The sequence below is a fragment of the Mustela nivalis genome (assembly GCF_964662115.1).
Source record: "Mustela nivalis genome assembly, chromosome: 2".
Classification (NCBI taxonomy): domain Eukaryota; kingdom Metazoa; phylum Chordata; class Mammalia; order Carnivora; family Mustelidae; genus Mustela; species Mustela nivalis.
This window is the reverse complement of record NC_139021.1, coordinates 76,429,756-76,455,798: the sequence shown is the minus strand read 5'-3', so window position 1 is coordinate 76,455,798 and position 26,043 is coordinate 76,429,756. Positions and strand designations below refer to the sequence as shown.

At 39.4% G+C, this 26,043-nt stretch overlaps 1 protein-coding gene and 1 long non-coding RNA gene across 4 annotated transcripts in view; one reads left to right on the top strand and one right to left on the bottom strand.

The window, feature by feature from the left end:
- Positions 1–26,043, top strand: part of NKAIN3 (sodium/potassium transporting ATPase interacting 3) — a 622,933-nt gene that overhangs the window by 536,261 nt on the left and 60,629 nt on the right. The window lies entirely within an intron of this gene.
- LOC309854445 lies at positions 15,255–24,797 on the bottom strand. The gene is made up of 3 exons (XR_014306239.1): positions 24,734–24,797; positions 18,403–18,496; positions 15,255–15,508 (listed from the first exon to the last, which is right to left on the bottom strand). It is a non-coding gene; the product is annotated as an uncharacterized lncRNA (long non-coding RNA).

The following is a 26,043-nucleotide window of genomic DNA, read 5'->3' as shown; positions in this document are numbered from 1 at the left end:
GAGTTACCAAAAAACTCTCTTGTGATGAGAACTTTAAGATATGCTTTCTTGGCATCTTTCCAATTTGTAATAGAATATTATTGACAACAGTCACTATGCTGTACATTACATCCCCATGACTTATTTTGTAACTCGAAGATTGTACCTCTTGACCCCTTCTTCAACCATTTTGCCTACCTCCCAACCCCCCCCCCTCCTTTCTAGCAACTACCAATCTGCCTTTATGAGTTTCATTTTTCATTTGTTTGTTTTGTCTTTGGATTTCACATATAAGTGAAATCATACAATATTTGTCTTTCTGTCTGCTTTATTTCACTTACCCTCAAGGTCCATCCATGTTGTTACAAATGGCAAGATTTTGTTCTTTTTTGTGGCCAAGTAATATTCCACAGTATATATACCAAAACTTCTTTATCCATTCAGCCAAGAAGTGACCACACTCTGTCACCTCACCCTTTACAACCATACGATTTCCAAACCTGGCTACCTGTGAGAATTAGCTGGGAAGCTCTTCATATGATGCTTCTGGACTCAGTTTTTCTGGGCTCATCCATTCAAAATCAACCTTGTTACAATGGAAAGGATAGAATTCTTCTAGATGGGAAGTCTTATTTAGCAAAGTTAGAGAAAAAGGACACTTACCCCAAGGGAATTTTCATATGTACCATTTCAAAGAATGTAATAATTCTGAATTCTTTTGAACCCTGTCCCTGAAGAGAGTCCTAACAGGCCCCTGTCTTCTTGTAGATGTTTTAGGGTTAACAAATGAATCTTCACATATGGTCAAGGCTCTTTTCAAATTGCTGCTTTTGTGCTGAGTCCCAGACAAGTGAGTCTGTGTGGGAGTACTTGAAGAGGAGCATTTCCATTCCCTAGCCCTATGGTTCTCCTAGGCCAACATCCCATTGGCTTTAAAGCCAGACATTTTGGAGGCTTGTTGCTATGGCTCAGTTCCCAAGGGTTGAGGTGCCTGATGTGGGGCACAAAACCCTCACTTCTCAGGGAGAAACTCTGGATTTGTGAGACTCTTCCCAATTGTAGGTCATTGCACCAGGGGACGGGGGAAGGTTGTGAGACCATGTCTCTGCCTCTTCTCCGCTTGATGTGGTTCTTTTCTGCTTTATTGTAAGGAGCTGTTCAGCTCTTTTTCGGGTCCCTTTCAGAGAGAACTATTTCATATGTAGCTGTGGATTTTTGTGTTATGGGAGGAAGTGAGTTCAAGATCTTCCTATTCCAGCATCTTGAGCAGCCTCTCTAATTCAGAATTATTAAGTTCTCTAAGGTGGTATGTATGAAAATTTCCTTAGTGCACGTGTCCTTTTTTCTCTAACTTTGTTAAATAAGATTTCCCATCTAGAAAAATTCTATCCTTTTCATTGTAACAAAGTTGATTTTAAATGGATGAACCCAGAAAAAGTGAGTTCCATCCCCTAAGCGCTCCATAATTGCCAAATAACAGGAACTGATTGCTCCAAGACAAAAACCTGATCTCATTAGTACCTGCTGTTTTGGTAGAGGGAAGACAATTATATGTGAGGGGTACTATGCTTTTGGAAATGCTAATTAATTATACATTATTTATTGGAAATGCAATGCTCTCCATATACTGCAGTTAGGAAAACAGAGGAAGTGAGGACTTAAATAGCTGAGACATTCTGAATTGTAACAAATCATAGTCACTTGTTTCAAATCTGGGTTTCTAAGCTGGTTTGAAATCAACTTTATATCCCTGGTGTTTCTTTCCCCTTTACATCTGATGGCCCGTCAAGGTCTAGTAGTATGGGATAGAAAGAACTTTATCATCTGTCAGGTTTTAGCCAAGCTAAGCCAGACTGGGTAATTTAATTTTCTTTTTACAGAGGAAAATAATTGATGCATGCATAACAATGATAGTAAATTAAAATTCTTCCAGCCCAAACCAAAGGGCCAATGACAATTAAGAGGTAACAGCAAGGCCCATGCTGGTTTCTGACAAATTAAATCTCTTTGTGTCAGTGTTGCAAAATTGTACAACCATGCTAAAGTTTTTATACATTGTTTTTCTACTGCTGGCTGACATTAGTAACAAATGGCTGAGAAGAAATGGGATATCTTTACACACCAGGCAGAGAGAGGGTGAGGACTTTCAGTTCTCACAGCCTAGTAATTTGCTTTCTCTGCAATACACATGTCTAGGGTTCCAGGGGAAAATAAAAGAACAAAGATGAAACAACAACAGCATTGCTGACCTTGAATTGTTCTCATAATGTGTTCTTTAAATGTATCCATCTATTGTTTCAAATATGTGGTTACCAAATGCTAGAATATGGGAATATGCATAGTTCACTTAAAATCTTTTTTTTTTAAAGATTTTATTTATTTATTTGACAGAGAGAGATCACAAGTAGGCAGAGAGGCAGGCAGAGAGAGAGAGAGGAGGAAGCAGGCTCCCTGCTGAGCAGAGAGCCCAATGCGGGACTCGATCCCAGGACCCTGAGATCATGACCTGAGCCGAAGGCAGTGGCTTAACCCACTGAGCCACCCAGGCGCCCCTTAAAATCATTATGTAATTTGCCATTTCACCTAAATCAGCTTCAGGACACATTGGAAAGAGGCAGAAAAGCTGGGTGTGTCTCTGACATTTGCTCCTAAGTCCAGTAACACCCTCAAGACTCAGCTCTACTCCTGTTACCTTAGTGGGGGGGGGGGGGGGGGGCTCAGATAGAAGTCTATAGACCCTTTAAAAATTTATATTATGCAAATTTTAAAACAGATTAAAGTAGAAGCACAGTATAATAAAGCTTATGTATTTATCACACAGCTTCAATCATCAGTAACAGTTTCCAAACTTTTTGATCACATACTCTTATCACTGAGTTAACAAGAACTCATACACAATTTCTGTATAAGTTATGAACATGCATTACTGTATCACCGTATCATTCACAACTTAAAACACACTTCACAGGTATCTGTTTTTAAAGTATGAGTTTAAACATAATGAAGTTTTGTATGAGAATGTTCATAGCAGCTTTATTTGTGAGAGCTAAAAACTGGAACCAATCCAAATGTCCTTCAGCAGGTGAATAGGTAAGCCAACCTGTCTAGTCACAATGCAATGCTACTTGGTAATAAAAAAGAACAAAGTAGTGATAGATGCAACAACAAAAATGAATCGCAAAAACATTCTGAGAAGCCAGTCTCAAAAGGTAACATACTCTGTTGTTTCATTTATTTGACATTCTTGAAAGGACAAAACTGTTGTCATCGAAAATTAATCAGTGTTTGCCACCAGTTATAGGCAGGGTAAGTATGTGATTATACAGAGATAACATAAGAGAGTTTTTTTGAAGTGATGAAACTGTTCTACATCCTGGTTACACTGGTGACTATCCAAATCTATACAGGTATTAAAATTCATAAAACTATACACCAAAAGCAAAAAAAAAAAAGTCCATTTTATTATAAGATAAATACCAAAATAAGTAAAGAGAAAAATAAAATAAAATTCTAATATTTTCTCTTTGTACTCCATTGCCTCATCTTCCATCTTTGACTTGGAAGCCAGTAAACTAAATTACCCCTAAATTCCCTTTTAGTGATCATAATCTGAAATTATGACATTACTATAACACATTTTAAAACCAGTCAAAAATCCTTTCACACTTATCTCATTGAGAGGTAGGGTCTATGTCCCCTCCCTTCAAATCTGAGAGAGCTGTCTCAATGCTTTGACAAGTGCAATACAGAGGAAATTATTGTGTCCATTTCTGGCACCAGATATGAAGAGAATGAAAGCTTCTACTTACTTCCTCTTGGAACAATCAATCTCAGAAACAAATCACCACACTAGGAGGAAGGAGAAGCAGCACAACAGACAATTCCATGTAGAAAGAAACCAAGGCTCTCAACTAACAGCCTTCTGGCTGACCTCCCAGCCAACAACCAGCCACAACTGGCCAAACCTATGAGTGAGCCATGTTGGAAGTGGATACCCAGTCCAAGTAAACCACGTCAGCTGACATCATGTAGACAGATAAAGGTATTGCCACCAATCCCTGCCCAACTGGCAGATTCAGGAGCAAAATTAATTACTATGGTTGTTTTAAGCTGCTAAATGTTGGGTTGTTTCTTATATAATAATAGGTAACTGAAAGACTTCCTCAGAAAAAGTAGCCCTCAGAGTCAGGAGTATTAGTGTGTCAACCTCAACAACCTGCATTAAAATTGTCTGAAGTTTTGTGAGAAAACCACCCCCCTGCATCTCTCATCAACCCTACTGAAAAGAAATTTCTTGAAATAGGGATTCAGAAACCCACATTTTTAACAAGCTGCCCATGTGATTCTAATGCATACTAATGTTTGACCCCCAGCATTTCAGACACCCTGAAAAGATTAATTGGAAATAGCTGAACCTAGGAGGTGATGTCACATGTCTCTACCAGAAAAGATAAAGAAATTCAATAAAGAAAGTAAAATTACTACAAGCAAATCAGGTAGAGAGGTCCTTGAGGTAAATTCCTACTATCAGACAAAACAGAACTCAGCAGAGCCTAGAGTCTACATGGATATGAAAGTAACAAATAGTAAGACCAGGAGTATTGCAAAGAAGGGGTAGGAACACTGATGTTCATTAAGTAGCCACATTATATTCATAGGATGTGTAAGTCCCATGTTTTTTATGAATTTTGACAAATTAAGTAAGAATGACTTACTATGGAGGCTAACGGGCTAATATTTTACACCTTTCCTCTGTAGCTTAATGTAGTGCTTTTCATAAATAAATTATTTATTTATTTATTTATGAATGAGAAGCATGATTATAGTTTGTAAAATGGTTTTTATATCTATAATACATATATAATATATATATATATAAATATATAGATATAAAAATACTATACTTATCAAGTAGTATCTATAGATATTATAGATATAAAAACCATTTTACAAACTATATAATCATTTTCGATAACTCATATATATAATATAAATTATATATTTATATATATATATAAATATATGTATAAAATGGTTTTATATATATATATAAAAAACCATTTTACAAACTATAATCATCTATTTTTTTAGCTACAAATTTTTTGTTTATTAAAACTATTTGTGCCTAAAGTAGACACCTGGAAAATATGTTTCCCACCTTCCAACACAAAATAAAAGATATTTTTTTTATTGCCACATCCCCTTCAAGTTTACTTTGAAATGAAGTAGAAAATGAGTAAACTGCAAGAAATCATCATTGTGTTGTAATCAGTAAAAACAAATGCGATCAAAAGAAGAGTCAGGACTTCAAGGTGTTCAGAGAGGCTCCAAAAGACAGAAATGGAAAAGGCCTAAGATTTACAAGAGAACATAGAAGATTTCTAGATATACCTTCACAAACCAGTATTTTTCTTGTTTTTGTTTTTGTTGCTTTTGTTTTGCCATGCTATAAGTCATCTAGAACATAGTTAGATGTTCTTTGAGTAATCTTTTGCTGATTACTTATCAAGTAGTATCTAAGATTTATATTTAATTATTACTGATTTCTCCCTCTAAGAAATAAATCCAAAAATTTTTCCTCTGTACTCAAGAAAGTAAAGCGAATGAACTAGAATTAAATCTGAGTTTTAGTATTAAAACCCAAGGGTTGATGTAAACAGTAAATAGCATTAACTTGGGAATTAAATAATCAAAAAATAAATGAGAACACACCACATACAGGTCCCCACAGGTAACAAGGACTTGGTTAAGTTTATTTACCTTAAATCCTTCTAAAATTAAATTAATTCCTTTGCTTCTTAGGGTCTCTGTTACAACTTTTTTTTCTGATTTTTTTGAACATATGCTCACTTTCATAGTTTGATACAACTATAAAATTAGCTGTACATATGAGTATAAGAGTAGTTGTATTACTAAAAACATTGTGCTAGGAAATAAAATACAAAATTTCCACTCAATTCCCATGTCTGGAATAAATGTTTTAATATAAAATACCTTTTTGTTTTAGATCTAATATAATACATAATGCCCTGTAACAGTAAATTATAAGTAATTCAGCAGATTTATTAAGTATAATCTTGTCTTTTATCCACAAATTTTAAGACTTTGACTTGCGTAATGCTAGACTAGTCTTCTCTGACCATCTTCAAGATTCCCTTTTAGATGGAGGGAGGAGGAATTGGAGGAGGGAAGTCAAGAGGTACCAACTTCCAGTGATCAGATAAATGAGAAGTAGGGATGTAATGTACAACATGAGGACTATAACTAACACTGCTGTGTAACATATATGGAAGTTGTTAAGAGACTAAAACCTAAGAGTTACCACAAGGAGAAAATTTTTTTTTTCTTGGGCGCCTGGGTGGCTCAGTGGGTTAAGCCACTACCTTCGGCTCAGGTCATGATCTCAGGGTCCTGGGATCGAGTCCCGCATCGGGCTCTCTGCTCAGCAGGGAGCCTGCTTCCTCCTCTCTCTCTCTCTGCCTGCCTCTCTGCCTACTTGTGATCTCTCTCTGTCAAATAAATAAATAAATAAAATCTTTAAAAAAAAATTTAAAAAAATTTTTTTCTTTATATTTTTATCTATATAGATGATGGACATCGACTGAATGTATTAAGGTAATCATTGCACAATATGTGTAAATCACACCATCATGCTGTCCACCTTAAACTTCTATGGTGATATATGTCATTTGTTTCTTAATAAAACTAGAAAATAGAATTTCTTAAGAAAGAAACAAGATCCAGGGCACCTGGGTGGCTCAGTCGTTTGAGCCTCCAACTGTTGGTTTGATCTCACAGTCATGATCTCACAGTCTTGTGGGACTGAGCCCCACGTCACGTTCTGTGCTCAGTGCAGAGTCTGCTTCAGATTCTCTCTCCCTCCAACTGCTCTCCCTCTCAAGTAAATAAATAGATAAAATTCTTAAAAATAATTTAAAAATTAAAAAAATTAAAAATTCCCTTTTGGTAAAACCATAAGACAAAGTAGTAGCTACTCTATTTAATATTGTAAGGAATTGGGGCACCTGAGTGGCTCAGTGGGTTAAAGCGTATGCCTTTGGCTCAGGTCATGATCTCAGGGTCATGGGATTGAACCCTACATTGGGCTCCCTCGTCAATGGGGAGCCTGCCTCTCCCTCTCTCTCTGCCTCGCTCCCTGGCTTATGCTCTCCATCCCTCTCTTTCTGTCAAATAAATAAGTAAATCTTAAAAAAAAAAAAAAATTACAAGGAATTCTCTGACGGCAGTGAAACTGGAAAAGGAACAAAGTCGCCAGTGTGGAGCACGGGCTGGGTAATGGGCAGATGCAGCTCACCAGTGAGCTTGGGTGAAGGCTCCTCTCTGGGTCTACCTCATACGCTTTGGCTCCAGGGGCTTCCACATTTCTGTCAGAAGGTCCGTGGTGAGAAGACTCTTGCATGAGGCAGTGTCTAGAGATAAGTAAGAAATAAGACTCAGGAGCCGACATGATCACTTATACAGCATTTAGTCAGTTCAGGGAGCTGAAGACACAAATATCTGAAGAGTCAAGCAGGGAGTGAAACCTAAACCTTTTAATAAACAAAAAACAAGCTTGCCTGGAAAGTTGAAGTGTGATAGGTACATTTATTACTAAAGGGAGTAAATGCAATTTCTGCTAAATTCACTCACAGAAAAGACTCGACTCCTAGTCTTGCCTCTGTTTGACATTCCTGTGAGATTCCATTATTTGTTTTCTCAGAAAATATTAGCAAGGAGTAGCCGCTTCCCAGTGTTAGGACCTTGTAAATGACATTGTGTATAATGAACTGGCATTTATTTTTAATGAATGTTATCTTCTTTTTATCTTCACAAACTTGCAATTTATTTAAGATGTGTGAAGTGGACTGACTCTGTGATGCACATGAAATAGGGCAGGTGATGCCATCTCCATTTCAGGTTAAAACGTTATTCTATGATATTTTAAAATCAGTGACTAATGACTTAGTAATGATCACAACCCTTGAACTGAGCTGTGTGTATTTGGTAATACAGCTACGTAGGAGAGACTCCCACAATCAGTGTCAGGCAACTGAAAGATTTCCCTCCCCATGTCTGAAAGCCACAGCAAAATTTTAAAGTTATCTTGAAGAGATTTTTAATTATTGAGTGGAAAATTTTTTATTCTGAATATGAAGACAATGTGAAGCATTGCATTATAGTACTCAAACATATGGCATTTTTGTTGACAAGAGAATGGTCTTTCTATTTGAACGCTGTAGCTCAGGATTTATCTTTTCCTCTGTCTATTGCTTTAGAATAACTTTCACAGTAGCTAGATTTGATGAACTATGATGTACTATCAAATAATACTCGTATTATTTTTTTTAAGATTTCATTTATTTATTTGAGAAAGAGAGTGAGTGAGAGAGAGACCATGAGTGGGAAGATCAGCAGAGGAAGAGGGAGAAGCAGACTCTCCACAGAGCAGGGAACCCAACGCGGGGCTCAATCCCGGGACTCCGGAATCTTGACCTGAGCCAAAGGCAGATGACTAACCAATGGAGCCACCCAGGCGCCCCTTACATTACTTTTCTAAATTCAACATGCTTTGGAGTTAATGAGAAACAAAAGACACTGAGCTAATTTACTTTGTCTCTTGTGCCAAAAACAATTTGAGTTACAAAAGCAATTTACCTTTAATATGACCCAATATGTCCCCCCATCTGAAGGGAATCCTTGAACCTAATCTTTAAAGTTCTTTGGCTGTGTAGTTTGTAAGTGTTTATCAAAGGTCTATTATACACAGAGTACATCTGAAGAGCTAATGAGAGCAATAAAAGTAAAGATAAGCCCTCTTCACTCTTGAAAACTTGTTAGGAAAATAAAATGGAGATGGAGGAAGCAGTTGAATCCTAGGACTGAGAAGTGTGTGATGGTATAGAAATGTGTGGGGAAGGCACCGTTTGGAGTGCTTTTCTGAACCCCATTGGAGACAGCCAAGATATTTAGAAAGAGGTTTGTGGATCTGGAGGAAACTTAAGAAATGGAAGATACAAACAAGTAAAATCACATAGCTAGGAGAATTCAAATTATTTCATCATTGTCATCGTCTTAGATGTGTAAATGTCATTCTGCTCTCAGGTATGGGCTCCATAAGTTTTTTAGACAGAAAAGGTCCCTTTTTTAGGACTAGCGGAAGCGGGTAGTGATTGTTGGGGGAGCTATTGACTATACATAGGGAAGATTTTGCATGTATATGATGCAATGCTTAGGTATAAGAATAGAAAAACTGTCACATGTTTCAGTTTGCACAAATGATAAAAATATTACACTGTAATTATATCCAAGGAAATAAACTCCTTAGCATTAGAGACACTAATTTCCAGTCATTCCAGGAAAATATAAATATGTGTCAAAGTCCTTCAGCTTGAACCAGACAATGATGTTTATATTCCTGGGGTCACCAGGATAACTTGGACTCTTCTTAGGGAAAGAACATGAGTGATTTTTATTAACATTCTTAGCTTTGGAAAACTAAGGGAGACATTTCAGTGTGCACTGGGGGCTTTTCCTTGCTCCTGAGGGCAAAGGTTGTAAAGATTTGGTTCCAGCACCTAAACACCACTGAGTGTAGGTATTTCTGATATAATCTCATCTGCCTTCTGAAACATATCTGCTCTCATTGCCCTAACAGGCAGAAATACAACAAAGAAGCAAGCTATATATCATACTGTTTTTGTCTCTACTTCTTTCCTTCTTCCAAAGGCTTAATAACAAGAATTATTTGTCTTTCATTAATTTTAGCTCCCTTATTCATGCACACTCTCAATTTCTCAATTTCCTTTCCTTTTTTTTTTTTTTTTAGCCAACCTAAAATATGCTAAGCCTGACAGACTATCCTATTTAAAGGTTTTAGAGTTCTTTGCCTATGTTAACAAAATAGACTTGACACCACCACAGAACATTCTTGATCTTGTGGCTCTATCATATGGTTTTGAGTTTCTTAAAAAGGCTCTTTCAAATGAGTGGGAAAAACAAAAGATTTTCGTATCTGAAGTAGTGATGTTTTAGGCCTTTAAAATTATAAATAAAAGGATCTAAATCTTTTTTTTTTTTTTTTTTTTTTTTTGTAGAGACCTCTTTTGGATGACTTGGTATGAATTAGATAAATGAAATCAGATGTGGGTTTCAAATTGTAGAAAATTTAAAACATTTATAAAATGTCTCCACTGCGCCCAGGAATTATACACAAGTTACAGTATTTTCTCTTTAGATTATAAACTATACAGGGTGGGGTGTCTGGGTGGCTCAGTGGGTTAAAGCCTCTGCCTTCAACTCAGGTCTTGACCCCAGGGTCCTGGGATCAAGCCCCACATCGGGTTCTCTGCTCACTGGGGAGCCTGCTTCCTCCTCTCTCTCTCTGCCTGCCTCTCTGCCTACTTGTGATCTTTGCCTGTCAAATAAACTAATAAAATATTTAAAAATAAATAAATAAATAAACTATATAGGGACTGGGGCTGGATTTTACTTTCATGCTTATATAGTCACTTCCACATATATATTTCTCCCTCCATAGCATTGCTCTTAGTAAGCATTCAAGAAGTATTTTTGAATGAATGAATGAGTGGCTTTTGTAAATAAAAACCAAGCTTACTGTTAACCACTAGGGGGAACATGTTTCTGCCATACATCTTCCCCAACCCACATTATCCTTCAGTTGCTGATTTCACATGGAAAAAAAACAAAAAACTCAAAGGGATGTTGACTTATTTAGTGACCTAGTTATATACTGAGAGTCTATAATGCATATACCATTGTTTAACATAATTTGCTTAGTTCTGCCATAGACAGGTCCACCAGGCTTTCTAACAAATTAATTTTTCACTGTAAAAAATGGTTTTTACCTCTTCTCTAGGGTGTACTTTATTTAAATCTGGACGGTCCGAAAACACAGTGAAAGGGAAAGTAAGACTTTCTTTCTTCTGGCTCCTGTCCTTTTACCCCACTTTCTCCATTTTTTACTGTTAAAAAATGTTTCTGTGAGGAGACCTCCAGAGGGCCAGATTGCCTAAGAGAGTCAGATTGATGATAGCTGTGCTGTCCCGATGCTGATTGACCTTCCAGGATGAAAGAAGTTCCACAAATAAATTTTATAATTCCAAGCAAGGAAAATACGACGGGGATGATTTCTCCAACCCTTTTAACAGTAGTACACACCATTTTCAGTCCCAGTTCCTATGTTAAAAAGTTGGCAACTCAACCCACATAAAAGAAAAAGATACAACGATGACAAAGAAAGGAAAGCCTGTGTTGAATATATGACTTAGTGAAAGCAATCACCTGAGCAGGTGTGAATAGCATCTCATCATTATAGCACCTCAGGGACTGCTGTGCATTTCTTTCTTGTGTTACTCTCTCACATGTCCCGGGGTGACTTTCCAACTGAAGAGGTAACTAGAGAGTTCTCACGTCTACTACAGCCAGGCGGTCACAGTCAGCAGCCTAATAGCCCCCCAAAGATGGGCACGTCCGAATCTCCGGAACTTGTTAGAATGTTACCTGATGTGCCAGGAGGGACTTTGCAAATGTGAATAAGATAAAAGACCTTGAGATGCGGACATTGTCCTAGATTCTGCAAAAGAGCCCGGTATAATCACGGAGGTGTTTAAAAATGGAAGAGGGGAGCCAAAAGTGAGTCAGAGACAGGAGACAGGAGAATTGAGCTGCCTTTACTGGCCTTGAAGATGGAAGGGGGCCCGAGGCGAGGAACACAGGTTGCATCTAGAAGCTGGAACAAGCAGGAATGGGATTCTTCTGTAGGGACGTGGGCACTTTTGACTTCCAGGACTGTAAGATAACACATTTGTGTGGCTTTAGGTGCCTATATTTCCGATGATTTTCTAAAGCAGCAAAAGGAAATGAATAGAGTGTTTTCTCAGGATTTGTTTCTGACCTATGTCTCCTGCAAGGACCTTGCCTGTAAGAGGGGGCATTCAGCGCCCAGCCTCCCCCTCTCCGCTCTGCAGCCATTTACACTAACGCTGGACCTCTCGTCTCCAAGCCAACGAGAGGCCATTCGAGAAGTGAGAGAGCTCCAGGATGATCTCTTTGGTCATCAGGGGTCCAAAACTTGATGGGAAAGGTCCTAACACCTGTAACTACTAAGCGGTTCGAGGCACTTTGCAACTTCACGATAAAAAGCTATTTGTATGCTATGACAAAGAAAGGAAAGCCTACGTACGTTGAGTTACCTATGTTGAGTGTAGTAACAGTGTGTCAGACTGTAGTAACAGTAACTGCAGGGCAGGAACCGAAATACGATTTTAAGTGCCCCAAACATGCAGATCATTGGCCTGGCTGATATGACTGGGCATTTGGGGCCTGGAAGACTTTTTTCTGCAGCTCAACTTATTTGCATCTCTGTCTTGAGCTTTTAAAAGAAAGGATTCCATTATTTATGGCAGGCATAATGGGGGAGCTCTCCAGGGTTACTGTATGTAAATCTGTGTAGAAAGGGACTGCATCCCCAGAATAAACTAACTCTGTAGCAACAGTCTGTTTTTATGTCCAAGGATGATTTATGTCTGGGGACAGTAGGGATTCCAGATCCCTTTCAGAAAACTTCAGATTAACTTCATGGATTCAGGAGACTTACTTAAGCTTTAGGTCAGCATTTACAACAAAATGTGGCATCAGGCTAAAAGAAAATGTTTATTTTTAATCCAAGAAGGGGATGGAGGATGTTTTTGTTTCATAAGAAGATCCTCACTTCATTGTCCTTGCTAGATCCTATTGTAATTTCCTCTGGCCTCAGTCTGAGCCAGTGTCCCCAATCTGGCCTGAATGCAAACACGAACTCGTCGTTATCTTGTTCTGCATTCGTTTCATCACTACTAAACGTTGATGCAGTAGAACTGAATGGGATCTTCTTGAAGGGGGTTGGGGGAGTGTTGGGGCAAAAGATAATGACAGAAAATTGGGGCACCTGGGTGGCTCAGTAGGTTAAGCCTCTGCCTTCAGCTCAGGTCATGATCCCAAGGTCCTGGGATCGAGTCCCGCATCGGGCTCTCTTGGCAGGGAGCCTGCTTCCTCCTCTCTTTCTGCCTGCCTCTCTGCCTATTTGTGTTCTCTGTCTGTCAAATAAATAAAATCTTAAAAAAAAAAAAAAATGACAGAGAATTACTGGTGAAAGGAGCAAGTTCCTCGTTGGTGACTGGCCCCATTTGGCCTTCCCGTAGACATGGGTCACTGCGTGTGTGTCAGGGGACAGGAGTATTGGGCCTGGGCAATTGAGGAATCATGGTGGCCCCAAAAGTCCATGAATTACCCTGTCATTACCCAGCAAGAAAACACTATCTCTGCCGTTTTTACAGTCGTCTAAGGCCTCCAGTGCCACTTAACCTTCATGTCCCACATATGAAAGGAAATTTAGATGAAATAAGGCCTGTTTCACCCACCAAGTACATTGTACACAGTCATAAGTCATTGAGGAATAGCTGCCCAGACACAGAACATATTTGGATATGATTCGAAATGAAAGGGAGTATTTTGTCATGTGCTTGGTTTTTGTTTTTTGGGTTTTTTGTTTGTTTGTTTTTGTTTTGTTTTGTTTTTAGTTAATATAAAGGCAGACGTCCAGCGTTAGGGATGCCTTTAGAAATGACATATTCTCAATTCTGTCTTTCCCACACTGGTTCCATGTTTCATAAATCTTCTTCATAATATAAATTTTTTACAAACCTGCTGCTTAAATAATAAAAAAAAAATTCCTCTACCTAACAGAGTGGACTCCTTGACCTGTGTCTGTTCCCCCTGCCCCAGCCCCCTGCACACCTTGCCCAAACAAGACATTCCACAAAAGAGATGAGGGGCTTTTGCAGGCAAAATTCTCAGGGACCTGAGTCTGAGTCCTGTACAGAAGAAATATTGGATAGGGACAGAATGAATGATAAAAGAGCATCGGAGCAGGATTGAACACTTCCTAAGTAAATAAGGAAACATTTGTATTTATTACCTTTGCTTATCATGGTTATCCCAGAAGATGCTACATAAAACTAGAGAAAGGAAAGTTTTAAGCAGACAGTCACATAATAGGCTACAAAGACACTAAAACATGTGTTTTCAGGCACAATATTCTAGCAAGCAGTTCTGTGAGTAAGAGTAAATGGGCATTATTTAAGCAGGGATTGTACAGTATTTTTTTTTTTAAGATAAAAAAGAGTCACCTAGGGAAAAGTTTTGATTCACCATGCACCACAATATGCTACTATATATTTGATTTAATTTTCTAATTGTAACATTCACCCTGTTTTCTGTACTGTTATTTTATTTAAGTAAAATGCGTCTGCTTTATGATTCTTATCAACACACAAAGAACCAGAGTCTCCCATCTTTTTAGCAGATACAGGGTGAATTCAGGATGTCAGATTTCCAAGACTTGATTGTAACCCAGAAGATGGTTGAAAATCTCACTCAGTACTTGAGTTTTTAAAAATCCATACCTGATCACACAGCTATCAAAGAGGAAGAAAGATCAAAAACACTAAAGTGATGTATAAAGGGCAAGGAGAGAAAGCCTGTGTGCTTTCAGTCCAGGAAATGATGAATGCGTAACAGGGAGGCTTGACCTAAAAGAGGTTTGACAAATGAATTTTCTTGGAAATCAATGACTAGACAACCAGGATAAGATTTATCCAGAGCATAAGAAATGTGACAAGTGGTTCAGCTTTTCCATTTTTAAAGATGAAGAGTTGGTTTGAGTCACATATTTAAATTCAAAAATTTTAAAAATGGTATCAGTCTTTTGCTATGTTTTGAACATAAATTAAATCGTTAATCATTGGCAGGATTTAAGTTTCCATATGATCGTTTATGAAACAACGCTATCAATGATGACATGTCAAATTTCCACAAGAAAGCATAATTTTCTTGCTGTCTTTTTTCCAAGTTAAAGGGAAGTTTAGTTCCTTTTAAAGAGCAAGACTTTCTTACTCCAGGTAAGAAAGTACAATAATACTTAATGGGAGGACTCTTGATATATAAGCAAAATCAAATAAGTGTACATGTAAGTTTAAATTCCTTTAAAGATAATGAGCTCTTTTTTTTCCTGTTTCTTCAGCCTTTATAAGTAATAATGCAGGATTTACTAGATCTTTCTTACCATTTACCACTCCCAAACGAGCTATTTGTGGGTCTTATTCCACTTAGAGTCACATTTGCAGAAACAACGCTATGTCGCAGGCAGTAGTGCTGGCCATTCCTTCCAAGGGTGCTGATTTTAGTAACATAGAGAATGCAGCCCAGTAAACGGAAGGGCAGAGAGAATGAAATTTTTAATAGCTTTGCTCTCTTGGTGCTTTGTCTGAAAGAATCACTGTTACACTTGACATTTGTTGCCATTTTGCTTTTTCATTTTGAATCGTGGAGCCAGACCAGTCTGTGTGTTGAGGGGAGAAAGAGAGATGACCTCCGAAATGTCAAGAGTAATACGAACGGCCGACTGTAAGTTTGGAGAGGAGGACGATGGTGTTTCATCCATCTGTTTAAATGCTGGCTGTGGTGTAGGCACCTGAAACAATAGTAAGAAGCTTTTTAATTTTGCAAGAAGCACAATAATAGGATATGAGAGATGTGGCTTCTTTCCTGGCATAGGTCAGTGGTGTGTTTGAAGCAGGTGCCACAAGGAGCAAAGGGGAGCTCTGGGCAGATCTAAAGGTTGTCTCACTCCTGCTGCTTCCTACTTGTGACCTCAGGAGGGTACACAGCCCCCGAGCTTCACTTTCCTTATTGGTAAAATGCAATAAAACTACCTACTTTGTGAGGCTATTGAGATTAATAAGATAGTGTCTGCGAAGTGCCAGACCCCATCAGTGCCATTTTGCCTTTCCTCCCTTGTTTCTGTCTTATTGTTGCAGATAATTTATACTCCCAGGTGATCAAGAACTTGGCCTACATTCCTTGTAAGAACCTGGCCCAGCTACACAGGGCAAAGAGATCTAGCAGAGGAAGTTCCTAACTTACTGTGGTGGGTTCACTCCTGCTTCTTCCTGCTGGCCGAGTTCCTAGTCAGATCCTAGGGGTGTTTGAGCAAGCACTGGGGACAGTCAGTGCTGTTTGCCCACATTTACTTGCCTGTGGATTTCAGGTCAAGAGTCTACCAGTTGACAACTCAGAACTGTCAGGTGAATTTCTTTGTCTGATACAGAGTGATCTGAGGCCAAATGCTTGACTTTGAGTTGCAGGTGGTGACTAGGAGTGGTTAAATGTCCACGACAGATGATTTTTCCTTTGTGCAGACATTGGAGCTGTCCTAGAACTGGGCCACTAGTCTGGCTTCATTTTAGGACCAGCAGTAAGCATTAGGCCAAATGCCTAATCAAGGTCTAATATAGGCAAGGCAAATAGGTTTCACCTTGCACAGCAACACATTTCTTGGTAGTGAATGCCTAGGGAGCTGTGTGTAGAAGAATTTCAAGACCTCTTCTGGGCTCAGAACAAATGTGTGCCTTGGCCAGTGATGATGTCTGCTGTGGGTACTGGAGAGGATAATTGGGGCAGACACGACAGGTTGGAAACCTCATTCCCTGGGTATCCACAAAGTGCTGCTTTACTTCAATAGGGGCATAGGCCATTATTCAACAGATGTCCATATTCACACACATAGAGCACTGTGTAATCACTGAGTTATTCCTTTGTTGAGGGGTGGTACTGACAACACCACAGACCCAACATCCAAAGATAATCTCAGTCTCTGGTAAGTGCTACAAGAGGTTCTGGGTCCCCTAATAATTTTGAATGTCATCAAAGATATTCATTCCTGGATATTGCCTGGTTTTCATGACCTCATAATTCCAGGGGTGCAGGGGCTTGTCCAGAATGACTTGAAGTCATCTAAAGCCAAGGTCAAGGCTAGCTTCTGCTACTTTCATTGTCTCTTCCAGCAGTGAGCATACATACTAGGGTATAAAATAACACAAAATGTGCCACTTCTAACACAGAAATCCTAGAACTCTAAAATATATTTAGACTCTTTAAACCAAAACCCTGTCTGCTTCCTACCCCTCTGCCTGAGCTATTGATCTTCTGCCAGGAACATGTATTCATGATCAGTCAAAGATGGCATCCCATGGAGAATTTAATGAAAGAAATCTACAGTAGGGCCCCATCTGCCCATCAGCTGTCTCTCCTCGTCAAGAAGAGAAGCAAGGATGGACATCTGTGCAATGAGTACAAGGTGTTAAATAAAATCGTTATCCCAAATCAATACCTTCCCACTGACTCCTGGCTTGCTGTATTAGCACAGGTGAATGACAGTTTATACCAAACAGGGATTCCTGAGAACACATAACTAGTCATAGTCATGAAAAAAAGACCAAAAAAACCCTATTTTGAACTTCTTATGATCATTGTGAAATGTTTGTTAAGGCCTCCTCTTAACAAACATGATCTTAACATGATCAGCCTCCTCTGATATGATTATATTAGGCTGTTGCATAACCTGTTTGAGACATTTTTATTTTTCTTCTCCTGACATTTTCAAATTATACAATACAAGTCCCATTATGAAAACACCAATTAAATACCCAAGTCAAGAAGTATGCCTTTAATGCCTTTCTTCAGTGGAATTTTGGCACTCAGATCTCCTGTCCTTTGAATGGTATGACTGTATTGGAAGTGTCCACAGTTCTCTACTTGGCCCATTTTCTAACTCAGTCTAACTCAGTCATTTTCAAATAATTTTAACCTGAGAACTCTTTGTGTTTTGTTTTTGTTTTTGTTTGTTTATTTATTTCACAAATAAAGTTTCACCAAGAATCCTGTATTAGTTTCCTAAGGCTCCTGTAACATAGTACCATAAAACGGGTAGCTTCTACAAACAAAATTTATTATCTCACAGTTCAGGAGGCTAAGTTTTCAAAATGAAGATGTCAGCAAGGTTGTTTCCCGCTGAAGACTGTGAGGGGTAATCTATTATGTGCCTCTCTGCCGGCTTCTGGTATTAGCTATCTTTGGCATACCTTGACTTGGAGAAGTACCCTCCTCTACCAGGAAGGATGAGATCCTCCCTGTGTGCATCTCTCTTGTATCCAAATTTCTCCTTTTTATAAAACACCAGTCAGGGGCACCTGGGTAGCTCAGTCGGTTAAGCGTCAGCCTTCAGTTCAGGTCATGATCCCAGGGTCCTGGGATCGAGCCCCACATTGGGCTCTCTGCTCAAGGGGAGCCTGCTTCTCCCCCTCACTCTCTTTCTGTGCTCTCTCTCTTTGGGAAAAAAAAAATCACCAGTCACATTGGATTAGGCATAATTCTAAGGATTAACTTTAATCATCTGCAAAGACCCTATTTCCAAATAAGATCACATTTATAGACATTAAGGCTTAAGACTTTCACATCTCTTGGGGGAACACAATTCAACCAAGTAACAAATCTCAGTGGTAAAACAGAAAGTGTGAATCTGCTTACCTTGGATGGGGGGAGGGGCATAAAGTGCCTGACACCTTCTTCTTCCTTGCATTCCTCCTTCTTCTCTCTTGACGTACCTCCAAACCACCCTGAGCTATGCAAAACACAGTTTGAGAAACCACTGTTCCAACACAATGGGTGTACAACAACCAGATATTTCAGTATTTCAGTAGCTGTCAGAAGACTAGCAAGAGTTAACCTTTGCCATCATCACAGTGTACACCTTAAACCTACACACAATATTATATGTTGATTATATAAGCTAGAAAAAGCTAGAAAAAAATCCAAGATAAAAGATACTAGTGTAACATTAAGTCAGTCCTAACTCAGACCTATGACTTGTTTTTGCTATAAAGAATAACTCCTGGGAGGGAGCACGGGAAGGCTATGAAGTCCATAGGGAAGATTGTAATGGAACGGTCTCCTGTCTGAATATCATTTCTGGGAGTCTCACCGCATCACTTTGGAGAGCAAGGTATTTTCCATCAAACCCTCACTACCAATTCACAAAATGATTGTGTCACTTCCTTATGGGAGCCAAACCTCCCATTAGCCATTAGCACAAACCAGCAGAACCTCAATGACATGCACGAGTCAGCCAAGAACAGATTTATTTACTGGCCCTCTTCTTTCCTCTCCCTGCCAGATCTGGGACCTTCCCAAATCACAGAGCCAGAAAGCCAATTCTAAGCCCTCTGCATTTTAATTTCCAAAGGCCTCCTGCTATCCAATTGCCTGCTATACAGGCAGAATTTGTCCATCTTGCAGCCCTGGCCAGAGCGTCTCTCGTTCACCTTGGAACAGCAAAAGTAGATAGGAGCACCTGCTAGCTCTTCAATGGGGGCCCCACACCTCAGATCACCACCTTTCATCCCCTCCATCTTGTGTCTGCATTTGTTTTTCAGGCACATTGGTTTCTATCAAGTTCCTTGGGATAGAGCTAGGAAAATACTCTCATTCCATGGCTCCTGAGAAATCGGTATTTACGCCATCAAGAAGAATGATGGCCTGGAAGGAATATTCTACCAGAATCCCAGGATGCAATCACAAATATCTCTTCCAGACCTTCATAATCCATCTCCATCATACTAGTGGATAAACCAAACGTCCCATCAGCTCTGCTCTAAACGGACATATAAGTCCCTTAAAAGTCATGCGAGAAAACCCACAAGGTTTATGGAGAAAATGGGGTCAGGGAACAACTCAGAAACTTTATCAGTGACTAAAAAAACAGGAAGCTAGTAAAAGGGGTAGCACAGTTTTGCATATACGAAATGGTTAAGAAATATATACATACTCTAGTAATATGTTGTTTTTCCTTGAAAAAGACGTGCAGTTTACTTGCTGAAGTGGATGCCAGAAAGGCTGCCGCTTCTGAGTTCTTGTGGAGAGGTGGAAGAAAAGTTGTCTGAAATTCGGTGGGAAATTGTAACTCTACTAGGGGATGAGCTTGGCTTATAATGCACGTGGGAAACCAAGGTACCGGTAGATTTGGGGGCACATTCATGTGTGCAATTCGTGTATTCCTGCACAACTCAGTCCAACAGGATACAGTTTTCGGCATTCACCTGTCATTTCTCATGGACAAAGTCATACATAGACAAAAGCCAGACCTGCCCTCATGTTCAAATTTTTCCCTCATGTAGCAATCACACTGGGACAAATCCACATTTTCAAAACAAGCATTAGAGATTTCAGAATGCATTGTGCTTGGGGCCACACCTTCCATTTTTACCCTCCGTCAGAGAAAATCAGACGAGCCTCTTCCAATGCACCCATCTTCTGCCCCAGAATATCCCTTGACACATTAATCACCGATTTTATCATTACTTTTCAGCACCCACTGCCCTCTGCCCCAGGCCATTCTAAGGCAAGGGAGCAAACATGTCTGGATGAGGCATTTTGACTAACAAAAATTCCAGGAAAGTCGTCGAGACAGGAAACCAGGTGTCCATTGTATGCCTACATTGGACTGCCTGGCTGCAAAGCTGGTAGGAAGCCAACTTCACCAGACCTTTGTCGGAGGTGGGGGGGGATCCAAAAATTGTCCTGAGAATACAAAATTCAGCTTGCAGTAACAGCTTGTGATAACATCGTTATTCATCTTAGGTTTCCTTTCTTTTTTTCTTCTTTTGGTTGAAAAATTTATTTATTTGTCAGGGAGAACAGCAGGCAGAGGCAGAAACAGGCTCCCTGCTGAGCAAGGAGCCCGATGTGGGACTCGATCCCAGGACCCTGGGATCATGACCTAAGCCAAAGGCAGACGCTTAATGACTGAGCCACCCAGGCATCCTTCCCTTCTCTTCTTGTATGGCACTGAATCACATATAGAGCCTCCCACTCAGTACTTTAATCCACAGAAATAGCCCAGAGAAAGCAGGTTATTTGGGGTCCCTGAGGAATGGTAGAGATAGTTATACTATCCAGGATGACACCCCACCCCCACTGTGGGAGGCCTAAATTTAGTCAGACACAGCCTGGCCACACATGTAGACACAGAGGTCTCCTGAGCAGATGATAGCATATTCCTGATATGGGGGAAACAAGAGCAACTTTGACATATGCTAGGGTAGGTTTGATTGGGTCAATCCTTGAGCTGCCTCCAAAGAGAAGAAACTTGCTTCAGACCTTGTTCTGAGCTTCTCTTTCTCTGAAAGCTATCTGGGATGCTTACCTTGGGCTTCAGCCTTCTTGCAACCTGATCCCCCCCCCCACCCGTCATTCTTGCTTGGACCAAAGTTGAAGTCTCAGTTTCTTCCTTGCTGGACTTTTGTACTCTGCAATGACTCCTGACAGTGTAGATGGTTCCTTTGCCTCTTGCCTTGCCAGGAACCGTGATGTGCACTCCCCACTCCTCACTATTTTCTGTTGGCCATCAGAGCTCCATTTTCACAATTAATCTGTTGGGACTGCAGTTCCCCTCACCTCCCAAATCAAATCTCTTGCCCTTCTTTTTTACCTTTTTTGAAGATTTATGTATTTATGTAAGAGAGAGAGAGTGCACGTGGGGAGAATGGCAGAGGGAGAGGGAGAGAGAAATCCCTCAAGCAGACTCCCTGCTGAGCCCAAGGCGGGGCTTGACCCCAGGACCCTGAGATCATGACCTGAGTTGAAATCAAGAGTTTGCCACTTAACCCACTGAGCCACTCAGGTGCCACAAAAATCCCTTTTCCTTCTAACTCTGTCTCAAACTGCATCTTCCTAGATGAGCCAACAGTAAGGGACATTTCCCCAGGTTATGACCCCACAAGGAGCATGGGTGGCTATTGCACCATATGAGAACAACCTCATACATGTTTTCACTTTGCATCATTTTCAAAGTACCGAGAGAACTCATTGTATTATTTAAGGGAATCAATTTAGTGACTACCTTGCAAAAGAAATGCCACATTCATTCTTTCCATATAGTATAACTTCAAGGCTCTTTTGTAATTTGTGATTATACTAGGATATTTGCATATTTATTACTAAGAAACTGCATTGCTGTTTTGATTAACAGTTTGTCAGTTAATCAATGTTTGATATTGTGAATCATTTTAGGATAAATCTATGGGAAAGTTTGAAATAGCAGCCTTATGTCCATTTTACATGAATGAAAGACTCAAGAAGGTAGATTGATCTCAATGTGAAACGAAGGTGCTGACATGGAAGCTTCCTTCACTTACTCTCTGGTGCCGCACATGAAGCAAATGAACTCTCTTGATGTCCACCTGATGTGTTTAGGGCCCCCCTTGTTTCCATGCATTATAAAGTTGTGCTTGTCCTAACTAAATTTCTACAGGCCATACTATATTTACTACAATCCGTTTGATCTGCGGTTCAGTTTGCTTATCAACACGGATAACCAGAAACTGAATTTACAAACAGGAATCCAAATACAGAAGCAATATTAATAAAACTAGACAACTGTCCCGTCTGTATTTTCATTGCCCCTTCTGCAATTTAAAAAAATGCTTTGACTTTCTGTTTGTATGAGAAACCCAATGCATCATATAAAATATAGTCAAAAGGAAGAAAGAATGTTCATGAAAGTAACCGAGGGCAGAAACCCTTGGGTGGCTCCGTCCTTTGAGAGACCAGCTCTTAATTTCAGTTCAGGTCATGCTCTCAGGGTCCTGGGATCAGGCCCTGCATTGAGCCTTACGCTCAGCATGGAATCTGCGTTAGACACTGTCTCTCCCTTTGCCCCTCTCCCTACTCACGCAAGCGTGCTCTCTCTAAATAAGTAAATAAATAAATCTTTTTAATAAGAAAGTAATAAAGTGCAAAGTAGTTTAGTTTTAAAAAGAAGGTGGCAAATAATTTAAATGTATATACATACACACACACACTTTGGAAACCAATGGATGAGAACATAACAAAGTCACATAGGAAATAACAATTAAGACAAAGTAAAAATTAAAATACTTCAAAATTGAAAACCAAAGAGATTCAAGAAAGCTGACTTATTGAAAACATGAACAAATAATTAAAACTTGACATACAGGGTATAATTTAAAAATAATTTAAGATGTTTTCAGAGAAGAAAAAAGAAAGGAGATATTTAGCATTTATTATAATATCTGGGTTTCCTCTTCAGCTAAAAATTATGAAAAATTCCTAATTGTAAATAAAATACACTCAAGATTCTCTGAAATTATCTGAAAATCATTTTGGAATCCCTGAAAATCATTTTGGAATTGGAAGATATATTGAGTGACGTATGATTTTTGCAAGAGATAGGATACAAGTCAGAGACCTGAAGAAATGGAAAGAATAAAGACACAAGAAATAACACAGACGCCGAAAAAAAATAAGAATATTTCGCAGAGAAGGTAGATAATACAAGCAGAGTGTGGGGTCTTAGATGAGGAAGAAGAGCAGTAGGACTGATTCTTTTCATAAGCTAAAAAGAGCTTACAAGTGGTTTACTGTTCATCCCACAATGCAGGAGTGGTAGGTCCTAGATTTAAGTGTCTGTGCTTGTGCATATGTATGTGTGTATATGTGTGTGCATGTGTTTTGCATCTGTGCATGTTAGTATGTGTATCCACAGGTCTGCATGCCAGTGTACGCATGTGTATGTGTGTGAAGACCGTGGAGAATCTAGATAATTTAGTCCTTCATCTCACACATCCTTAAAACTGTATTGCTCTTTTGATTAGTAGTTTGACATTTAATCAATATTTGATACTGTGAATCATTTTAGGATGAATCCATGGACAGGTTTGAATCAGCAGGCTTATCTCCAAATTCCAAAGTAAATTTAAGTGAATGAAAGCATAAGAAGGTAGAGTCATCTCAATGTGAAATGAAGGAAGGTATAAAGTGAAGAAAAGAGTATTTTACAGGACTTCTTCTTCTTCTTCATTTTTCTTTTTAATTGGGGGAAGGAAGCAGAATAGTCTAATGGTTAACTCATGGTTTTTACTCAGACATCTCTGAGTTCAAACTCTGATATGTCACTTCTGCACCATGTCCCATTGGCCAATTTAATTAGTCTCCCCATAGTTCGGTTTCTTAGTTACATAATGAGGATGGCAGTAGTTTCTTCACAAAGCAATTTTAAGAACTGAATTAAAGGGGTGCCTGGGCGGCTCAGTCATTAAGCGTCTGCCTTCAGCTCAGGTCATGATCCCAGGGTCCTGAGATCGAGTCCCACATCAGGCTCCCTGCTCAATGGGAAGCCTGCTTCTCCCACACCCACTCCCCCTACTTGGGTTTCCTCTCTCATTGTGTCTCTCTCTGTCCAATAAGCAAATAAATAAACAAACAAACTGAGTGAGATAACATATAAAGACCTCAACATAATGTTTGGCACAAAGTGTGTAATCCATATATGATAGTCATTGTGATCATTATTTACTGATAAACACATCAAGTCCTTAAACAAAATAAGACACACACACCAGAAAGTCCAACAAGAAAAGCAGGAGATAAGAGAGGAGTGAGAATGGGCCTCCCTAGAACCAGTCCTAGCTCCAAGCCTTGCTCACAGGGGAACCTGCAGCCTCAGCTACGATAGACCCCACATTCCTCCCTGTTCTCCTCTGACTGACCACACAATCACCCTAGGAAGGAAACCCTTACAGACCAGGGATAGTGAGTTGCTGCAATAAATTTCATAGTAAAGTACTCTGCCTCGTAGTAAAAAATATTATTTAATGATGACAAATCTAATGCCCTGTTGTTTAATTTAGATATTTAAAGAAACATATTTCCTATTCTTAATCGCTATCCTTCACTAATGGTCTAAGAACATAGAATGAAAAGCTTTCCTGCAAGCCATTTCCCAGAAAGCAATAGGTCACCTGGTTGTACACGTATATTTATGCTGAAAATATGTACTTACCTTCACAAACACATGCACAGAGAAATGTAGCACATCCAGCTGTGTAAGTAGGAAATGGCTTGAAGACATATCAGCAAATCAGCAACCGACTCATTAAACTGACAGGAAACCTTGTCTCACATTATTCGAAAAGAATATACTGGGTCTGACTAAAATGCATTCAGAGACCAGTTTGAAAAACATCTTTAAAGGAAACAGTAAGGAAGTGTGGCTGGTAGAAAAAGGAAACAGATGCTCTCACTAGAATAAAAAGCCAAATTACAAATGCTTGAGCTTTACAACAGTTTTGAATAACCCTGTATGGTGCAGCGTAAGAACTTTCAGCTTTCATGAATGCAAAAGTCATTTTATCCTACCAGTGTTAGAGCATTTTTTTTTCCTTTTCATGTTTCCTTTTCATTCATTCTTGGTTCATTTCATTTTTTTTCCTCATGACCTGGCACTTTCTTCCATTACAATCTAGGACTATACTAGCAAAGGGAAATGGACCAAAGAGACATTTATCTCAATAATTCAGGCAGAAATAACTGATACCTGAAGCAGCAAGATGTTTTAGACAAAAGAGAATTTTTGCTTGGATTAACCCCAGACCTGGTTTGGTTTCAGACATAAACAAAGGTTTTGAGATCCCACAGTGCTGGGATTCTGATCCCTCTAGTGCACTACCCGAGCTTTGGGGCCCTTTGGTGAAAATGGCACTGTTATCATGTACATGAATATTTACTTCTGGACACCACTACTCACCTCTCATATTCTGAAAAACCACAGTGATGGAAAACTGCATGCATCCAGCATTTATAAAGCCCCACAGGCTCAGCTTCTGAATACTCGAGTGCTCCGTAGGAGGGCTGTCCTCGGGCGCCCTGCCTTATGAGGGCATCTCGCCTAGCATTTCCAGAACCTGCCAATAGACGTCAAGGGGCGGAGCTACGGCTGGAGAAGACATCTCCCCAATCGGTATTCAGACTGTTCCCACCGCTGCTCTCAGTGGAGACTGGGGAGGAAAGTACACGGATTGAAGCAAAAAGTAAAACGATCTAAAAGGTGCTCTCTGAACACGGCTCTGTTGATGGGCATGGAGGGCAAGAGAAATACAAGCCCAATCATGGAAATGATAGGCTGGGAAAGTGGTCCAGATGTCCTCTGAAATGGCCTTGGCCAAGAACGTTTGGAAAAGAGATGCCTGTTCTAAAGAGAAGATATTTTTAATGTTTCTGAAAAATATTTTTAAGAAAGGAAATTTAAGTTACTGTGTGTTGGTGGTGTTTTTTCAATGGGCAAATTATTTTAGGAGAAAAATGAGTGATATC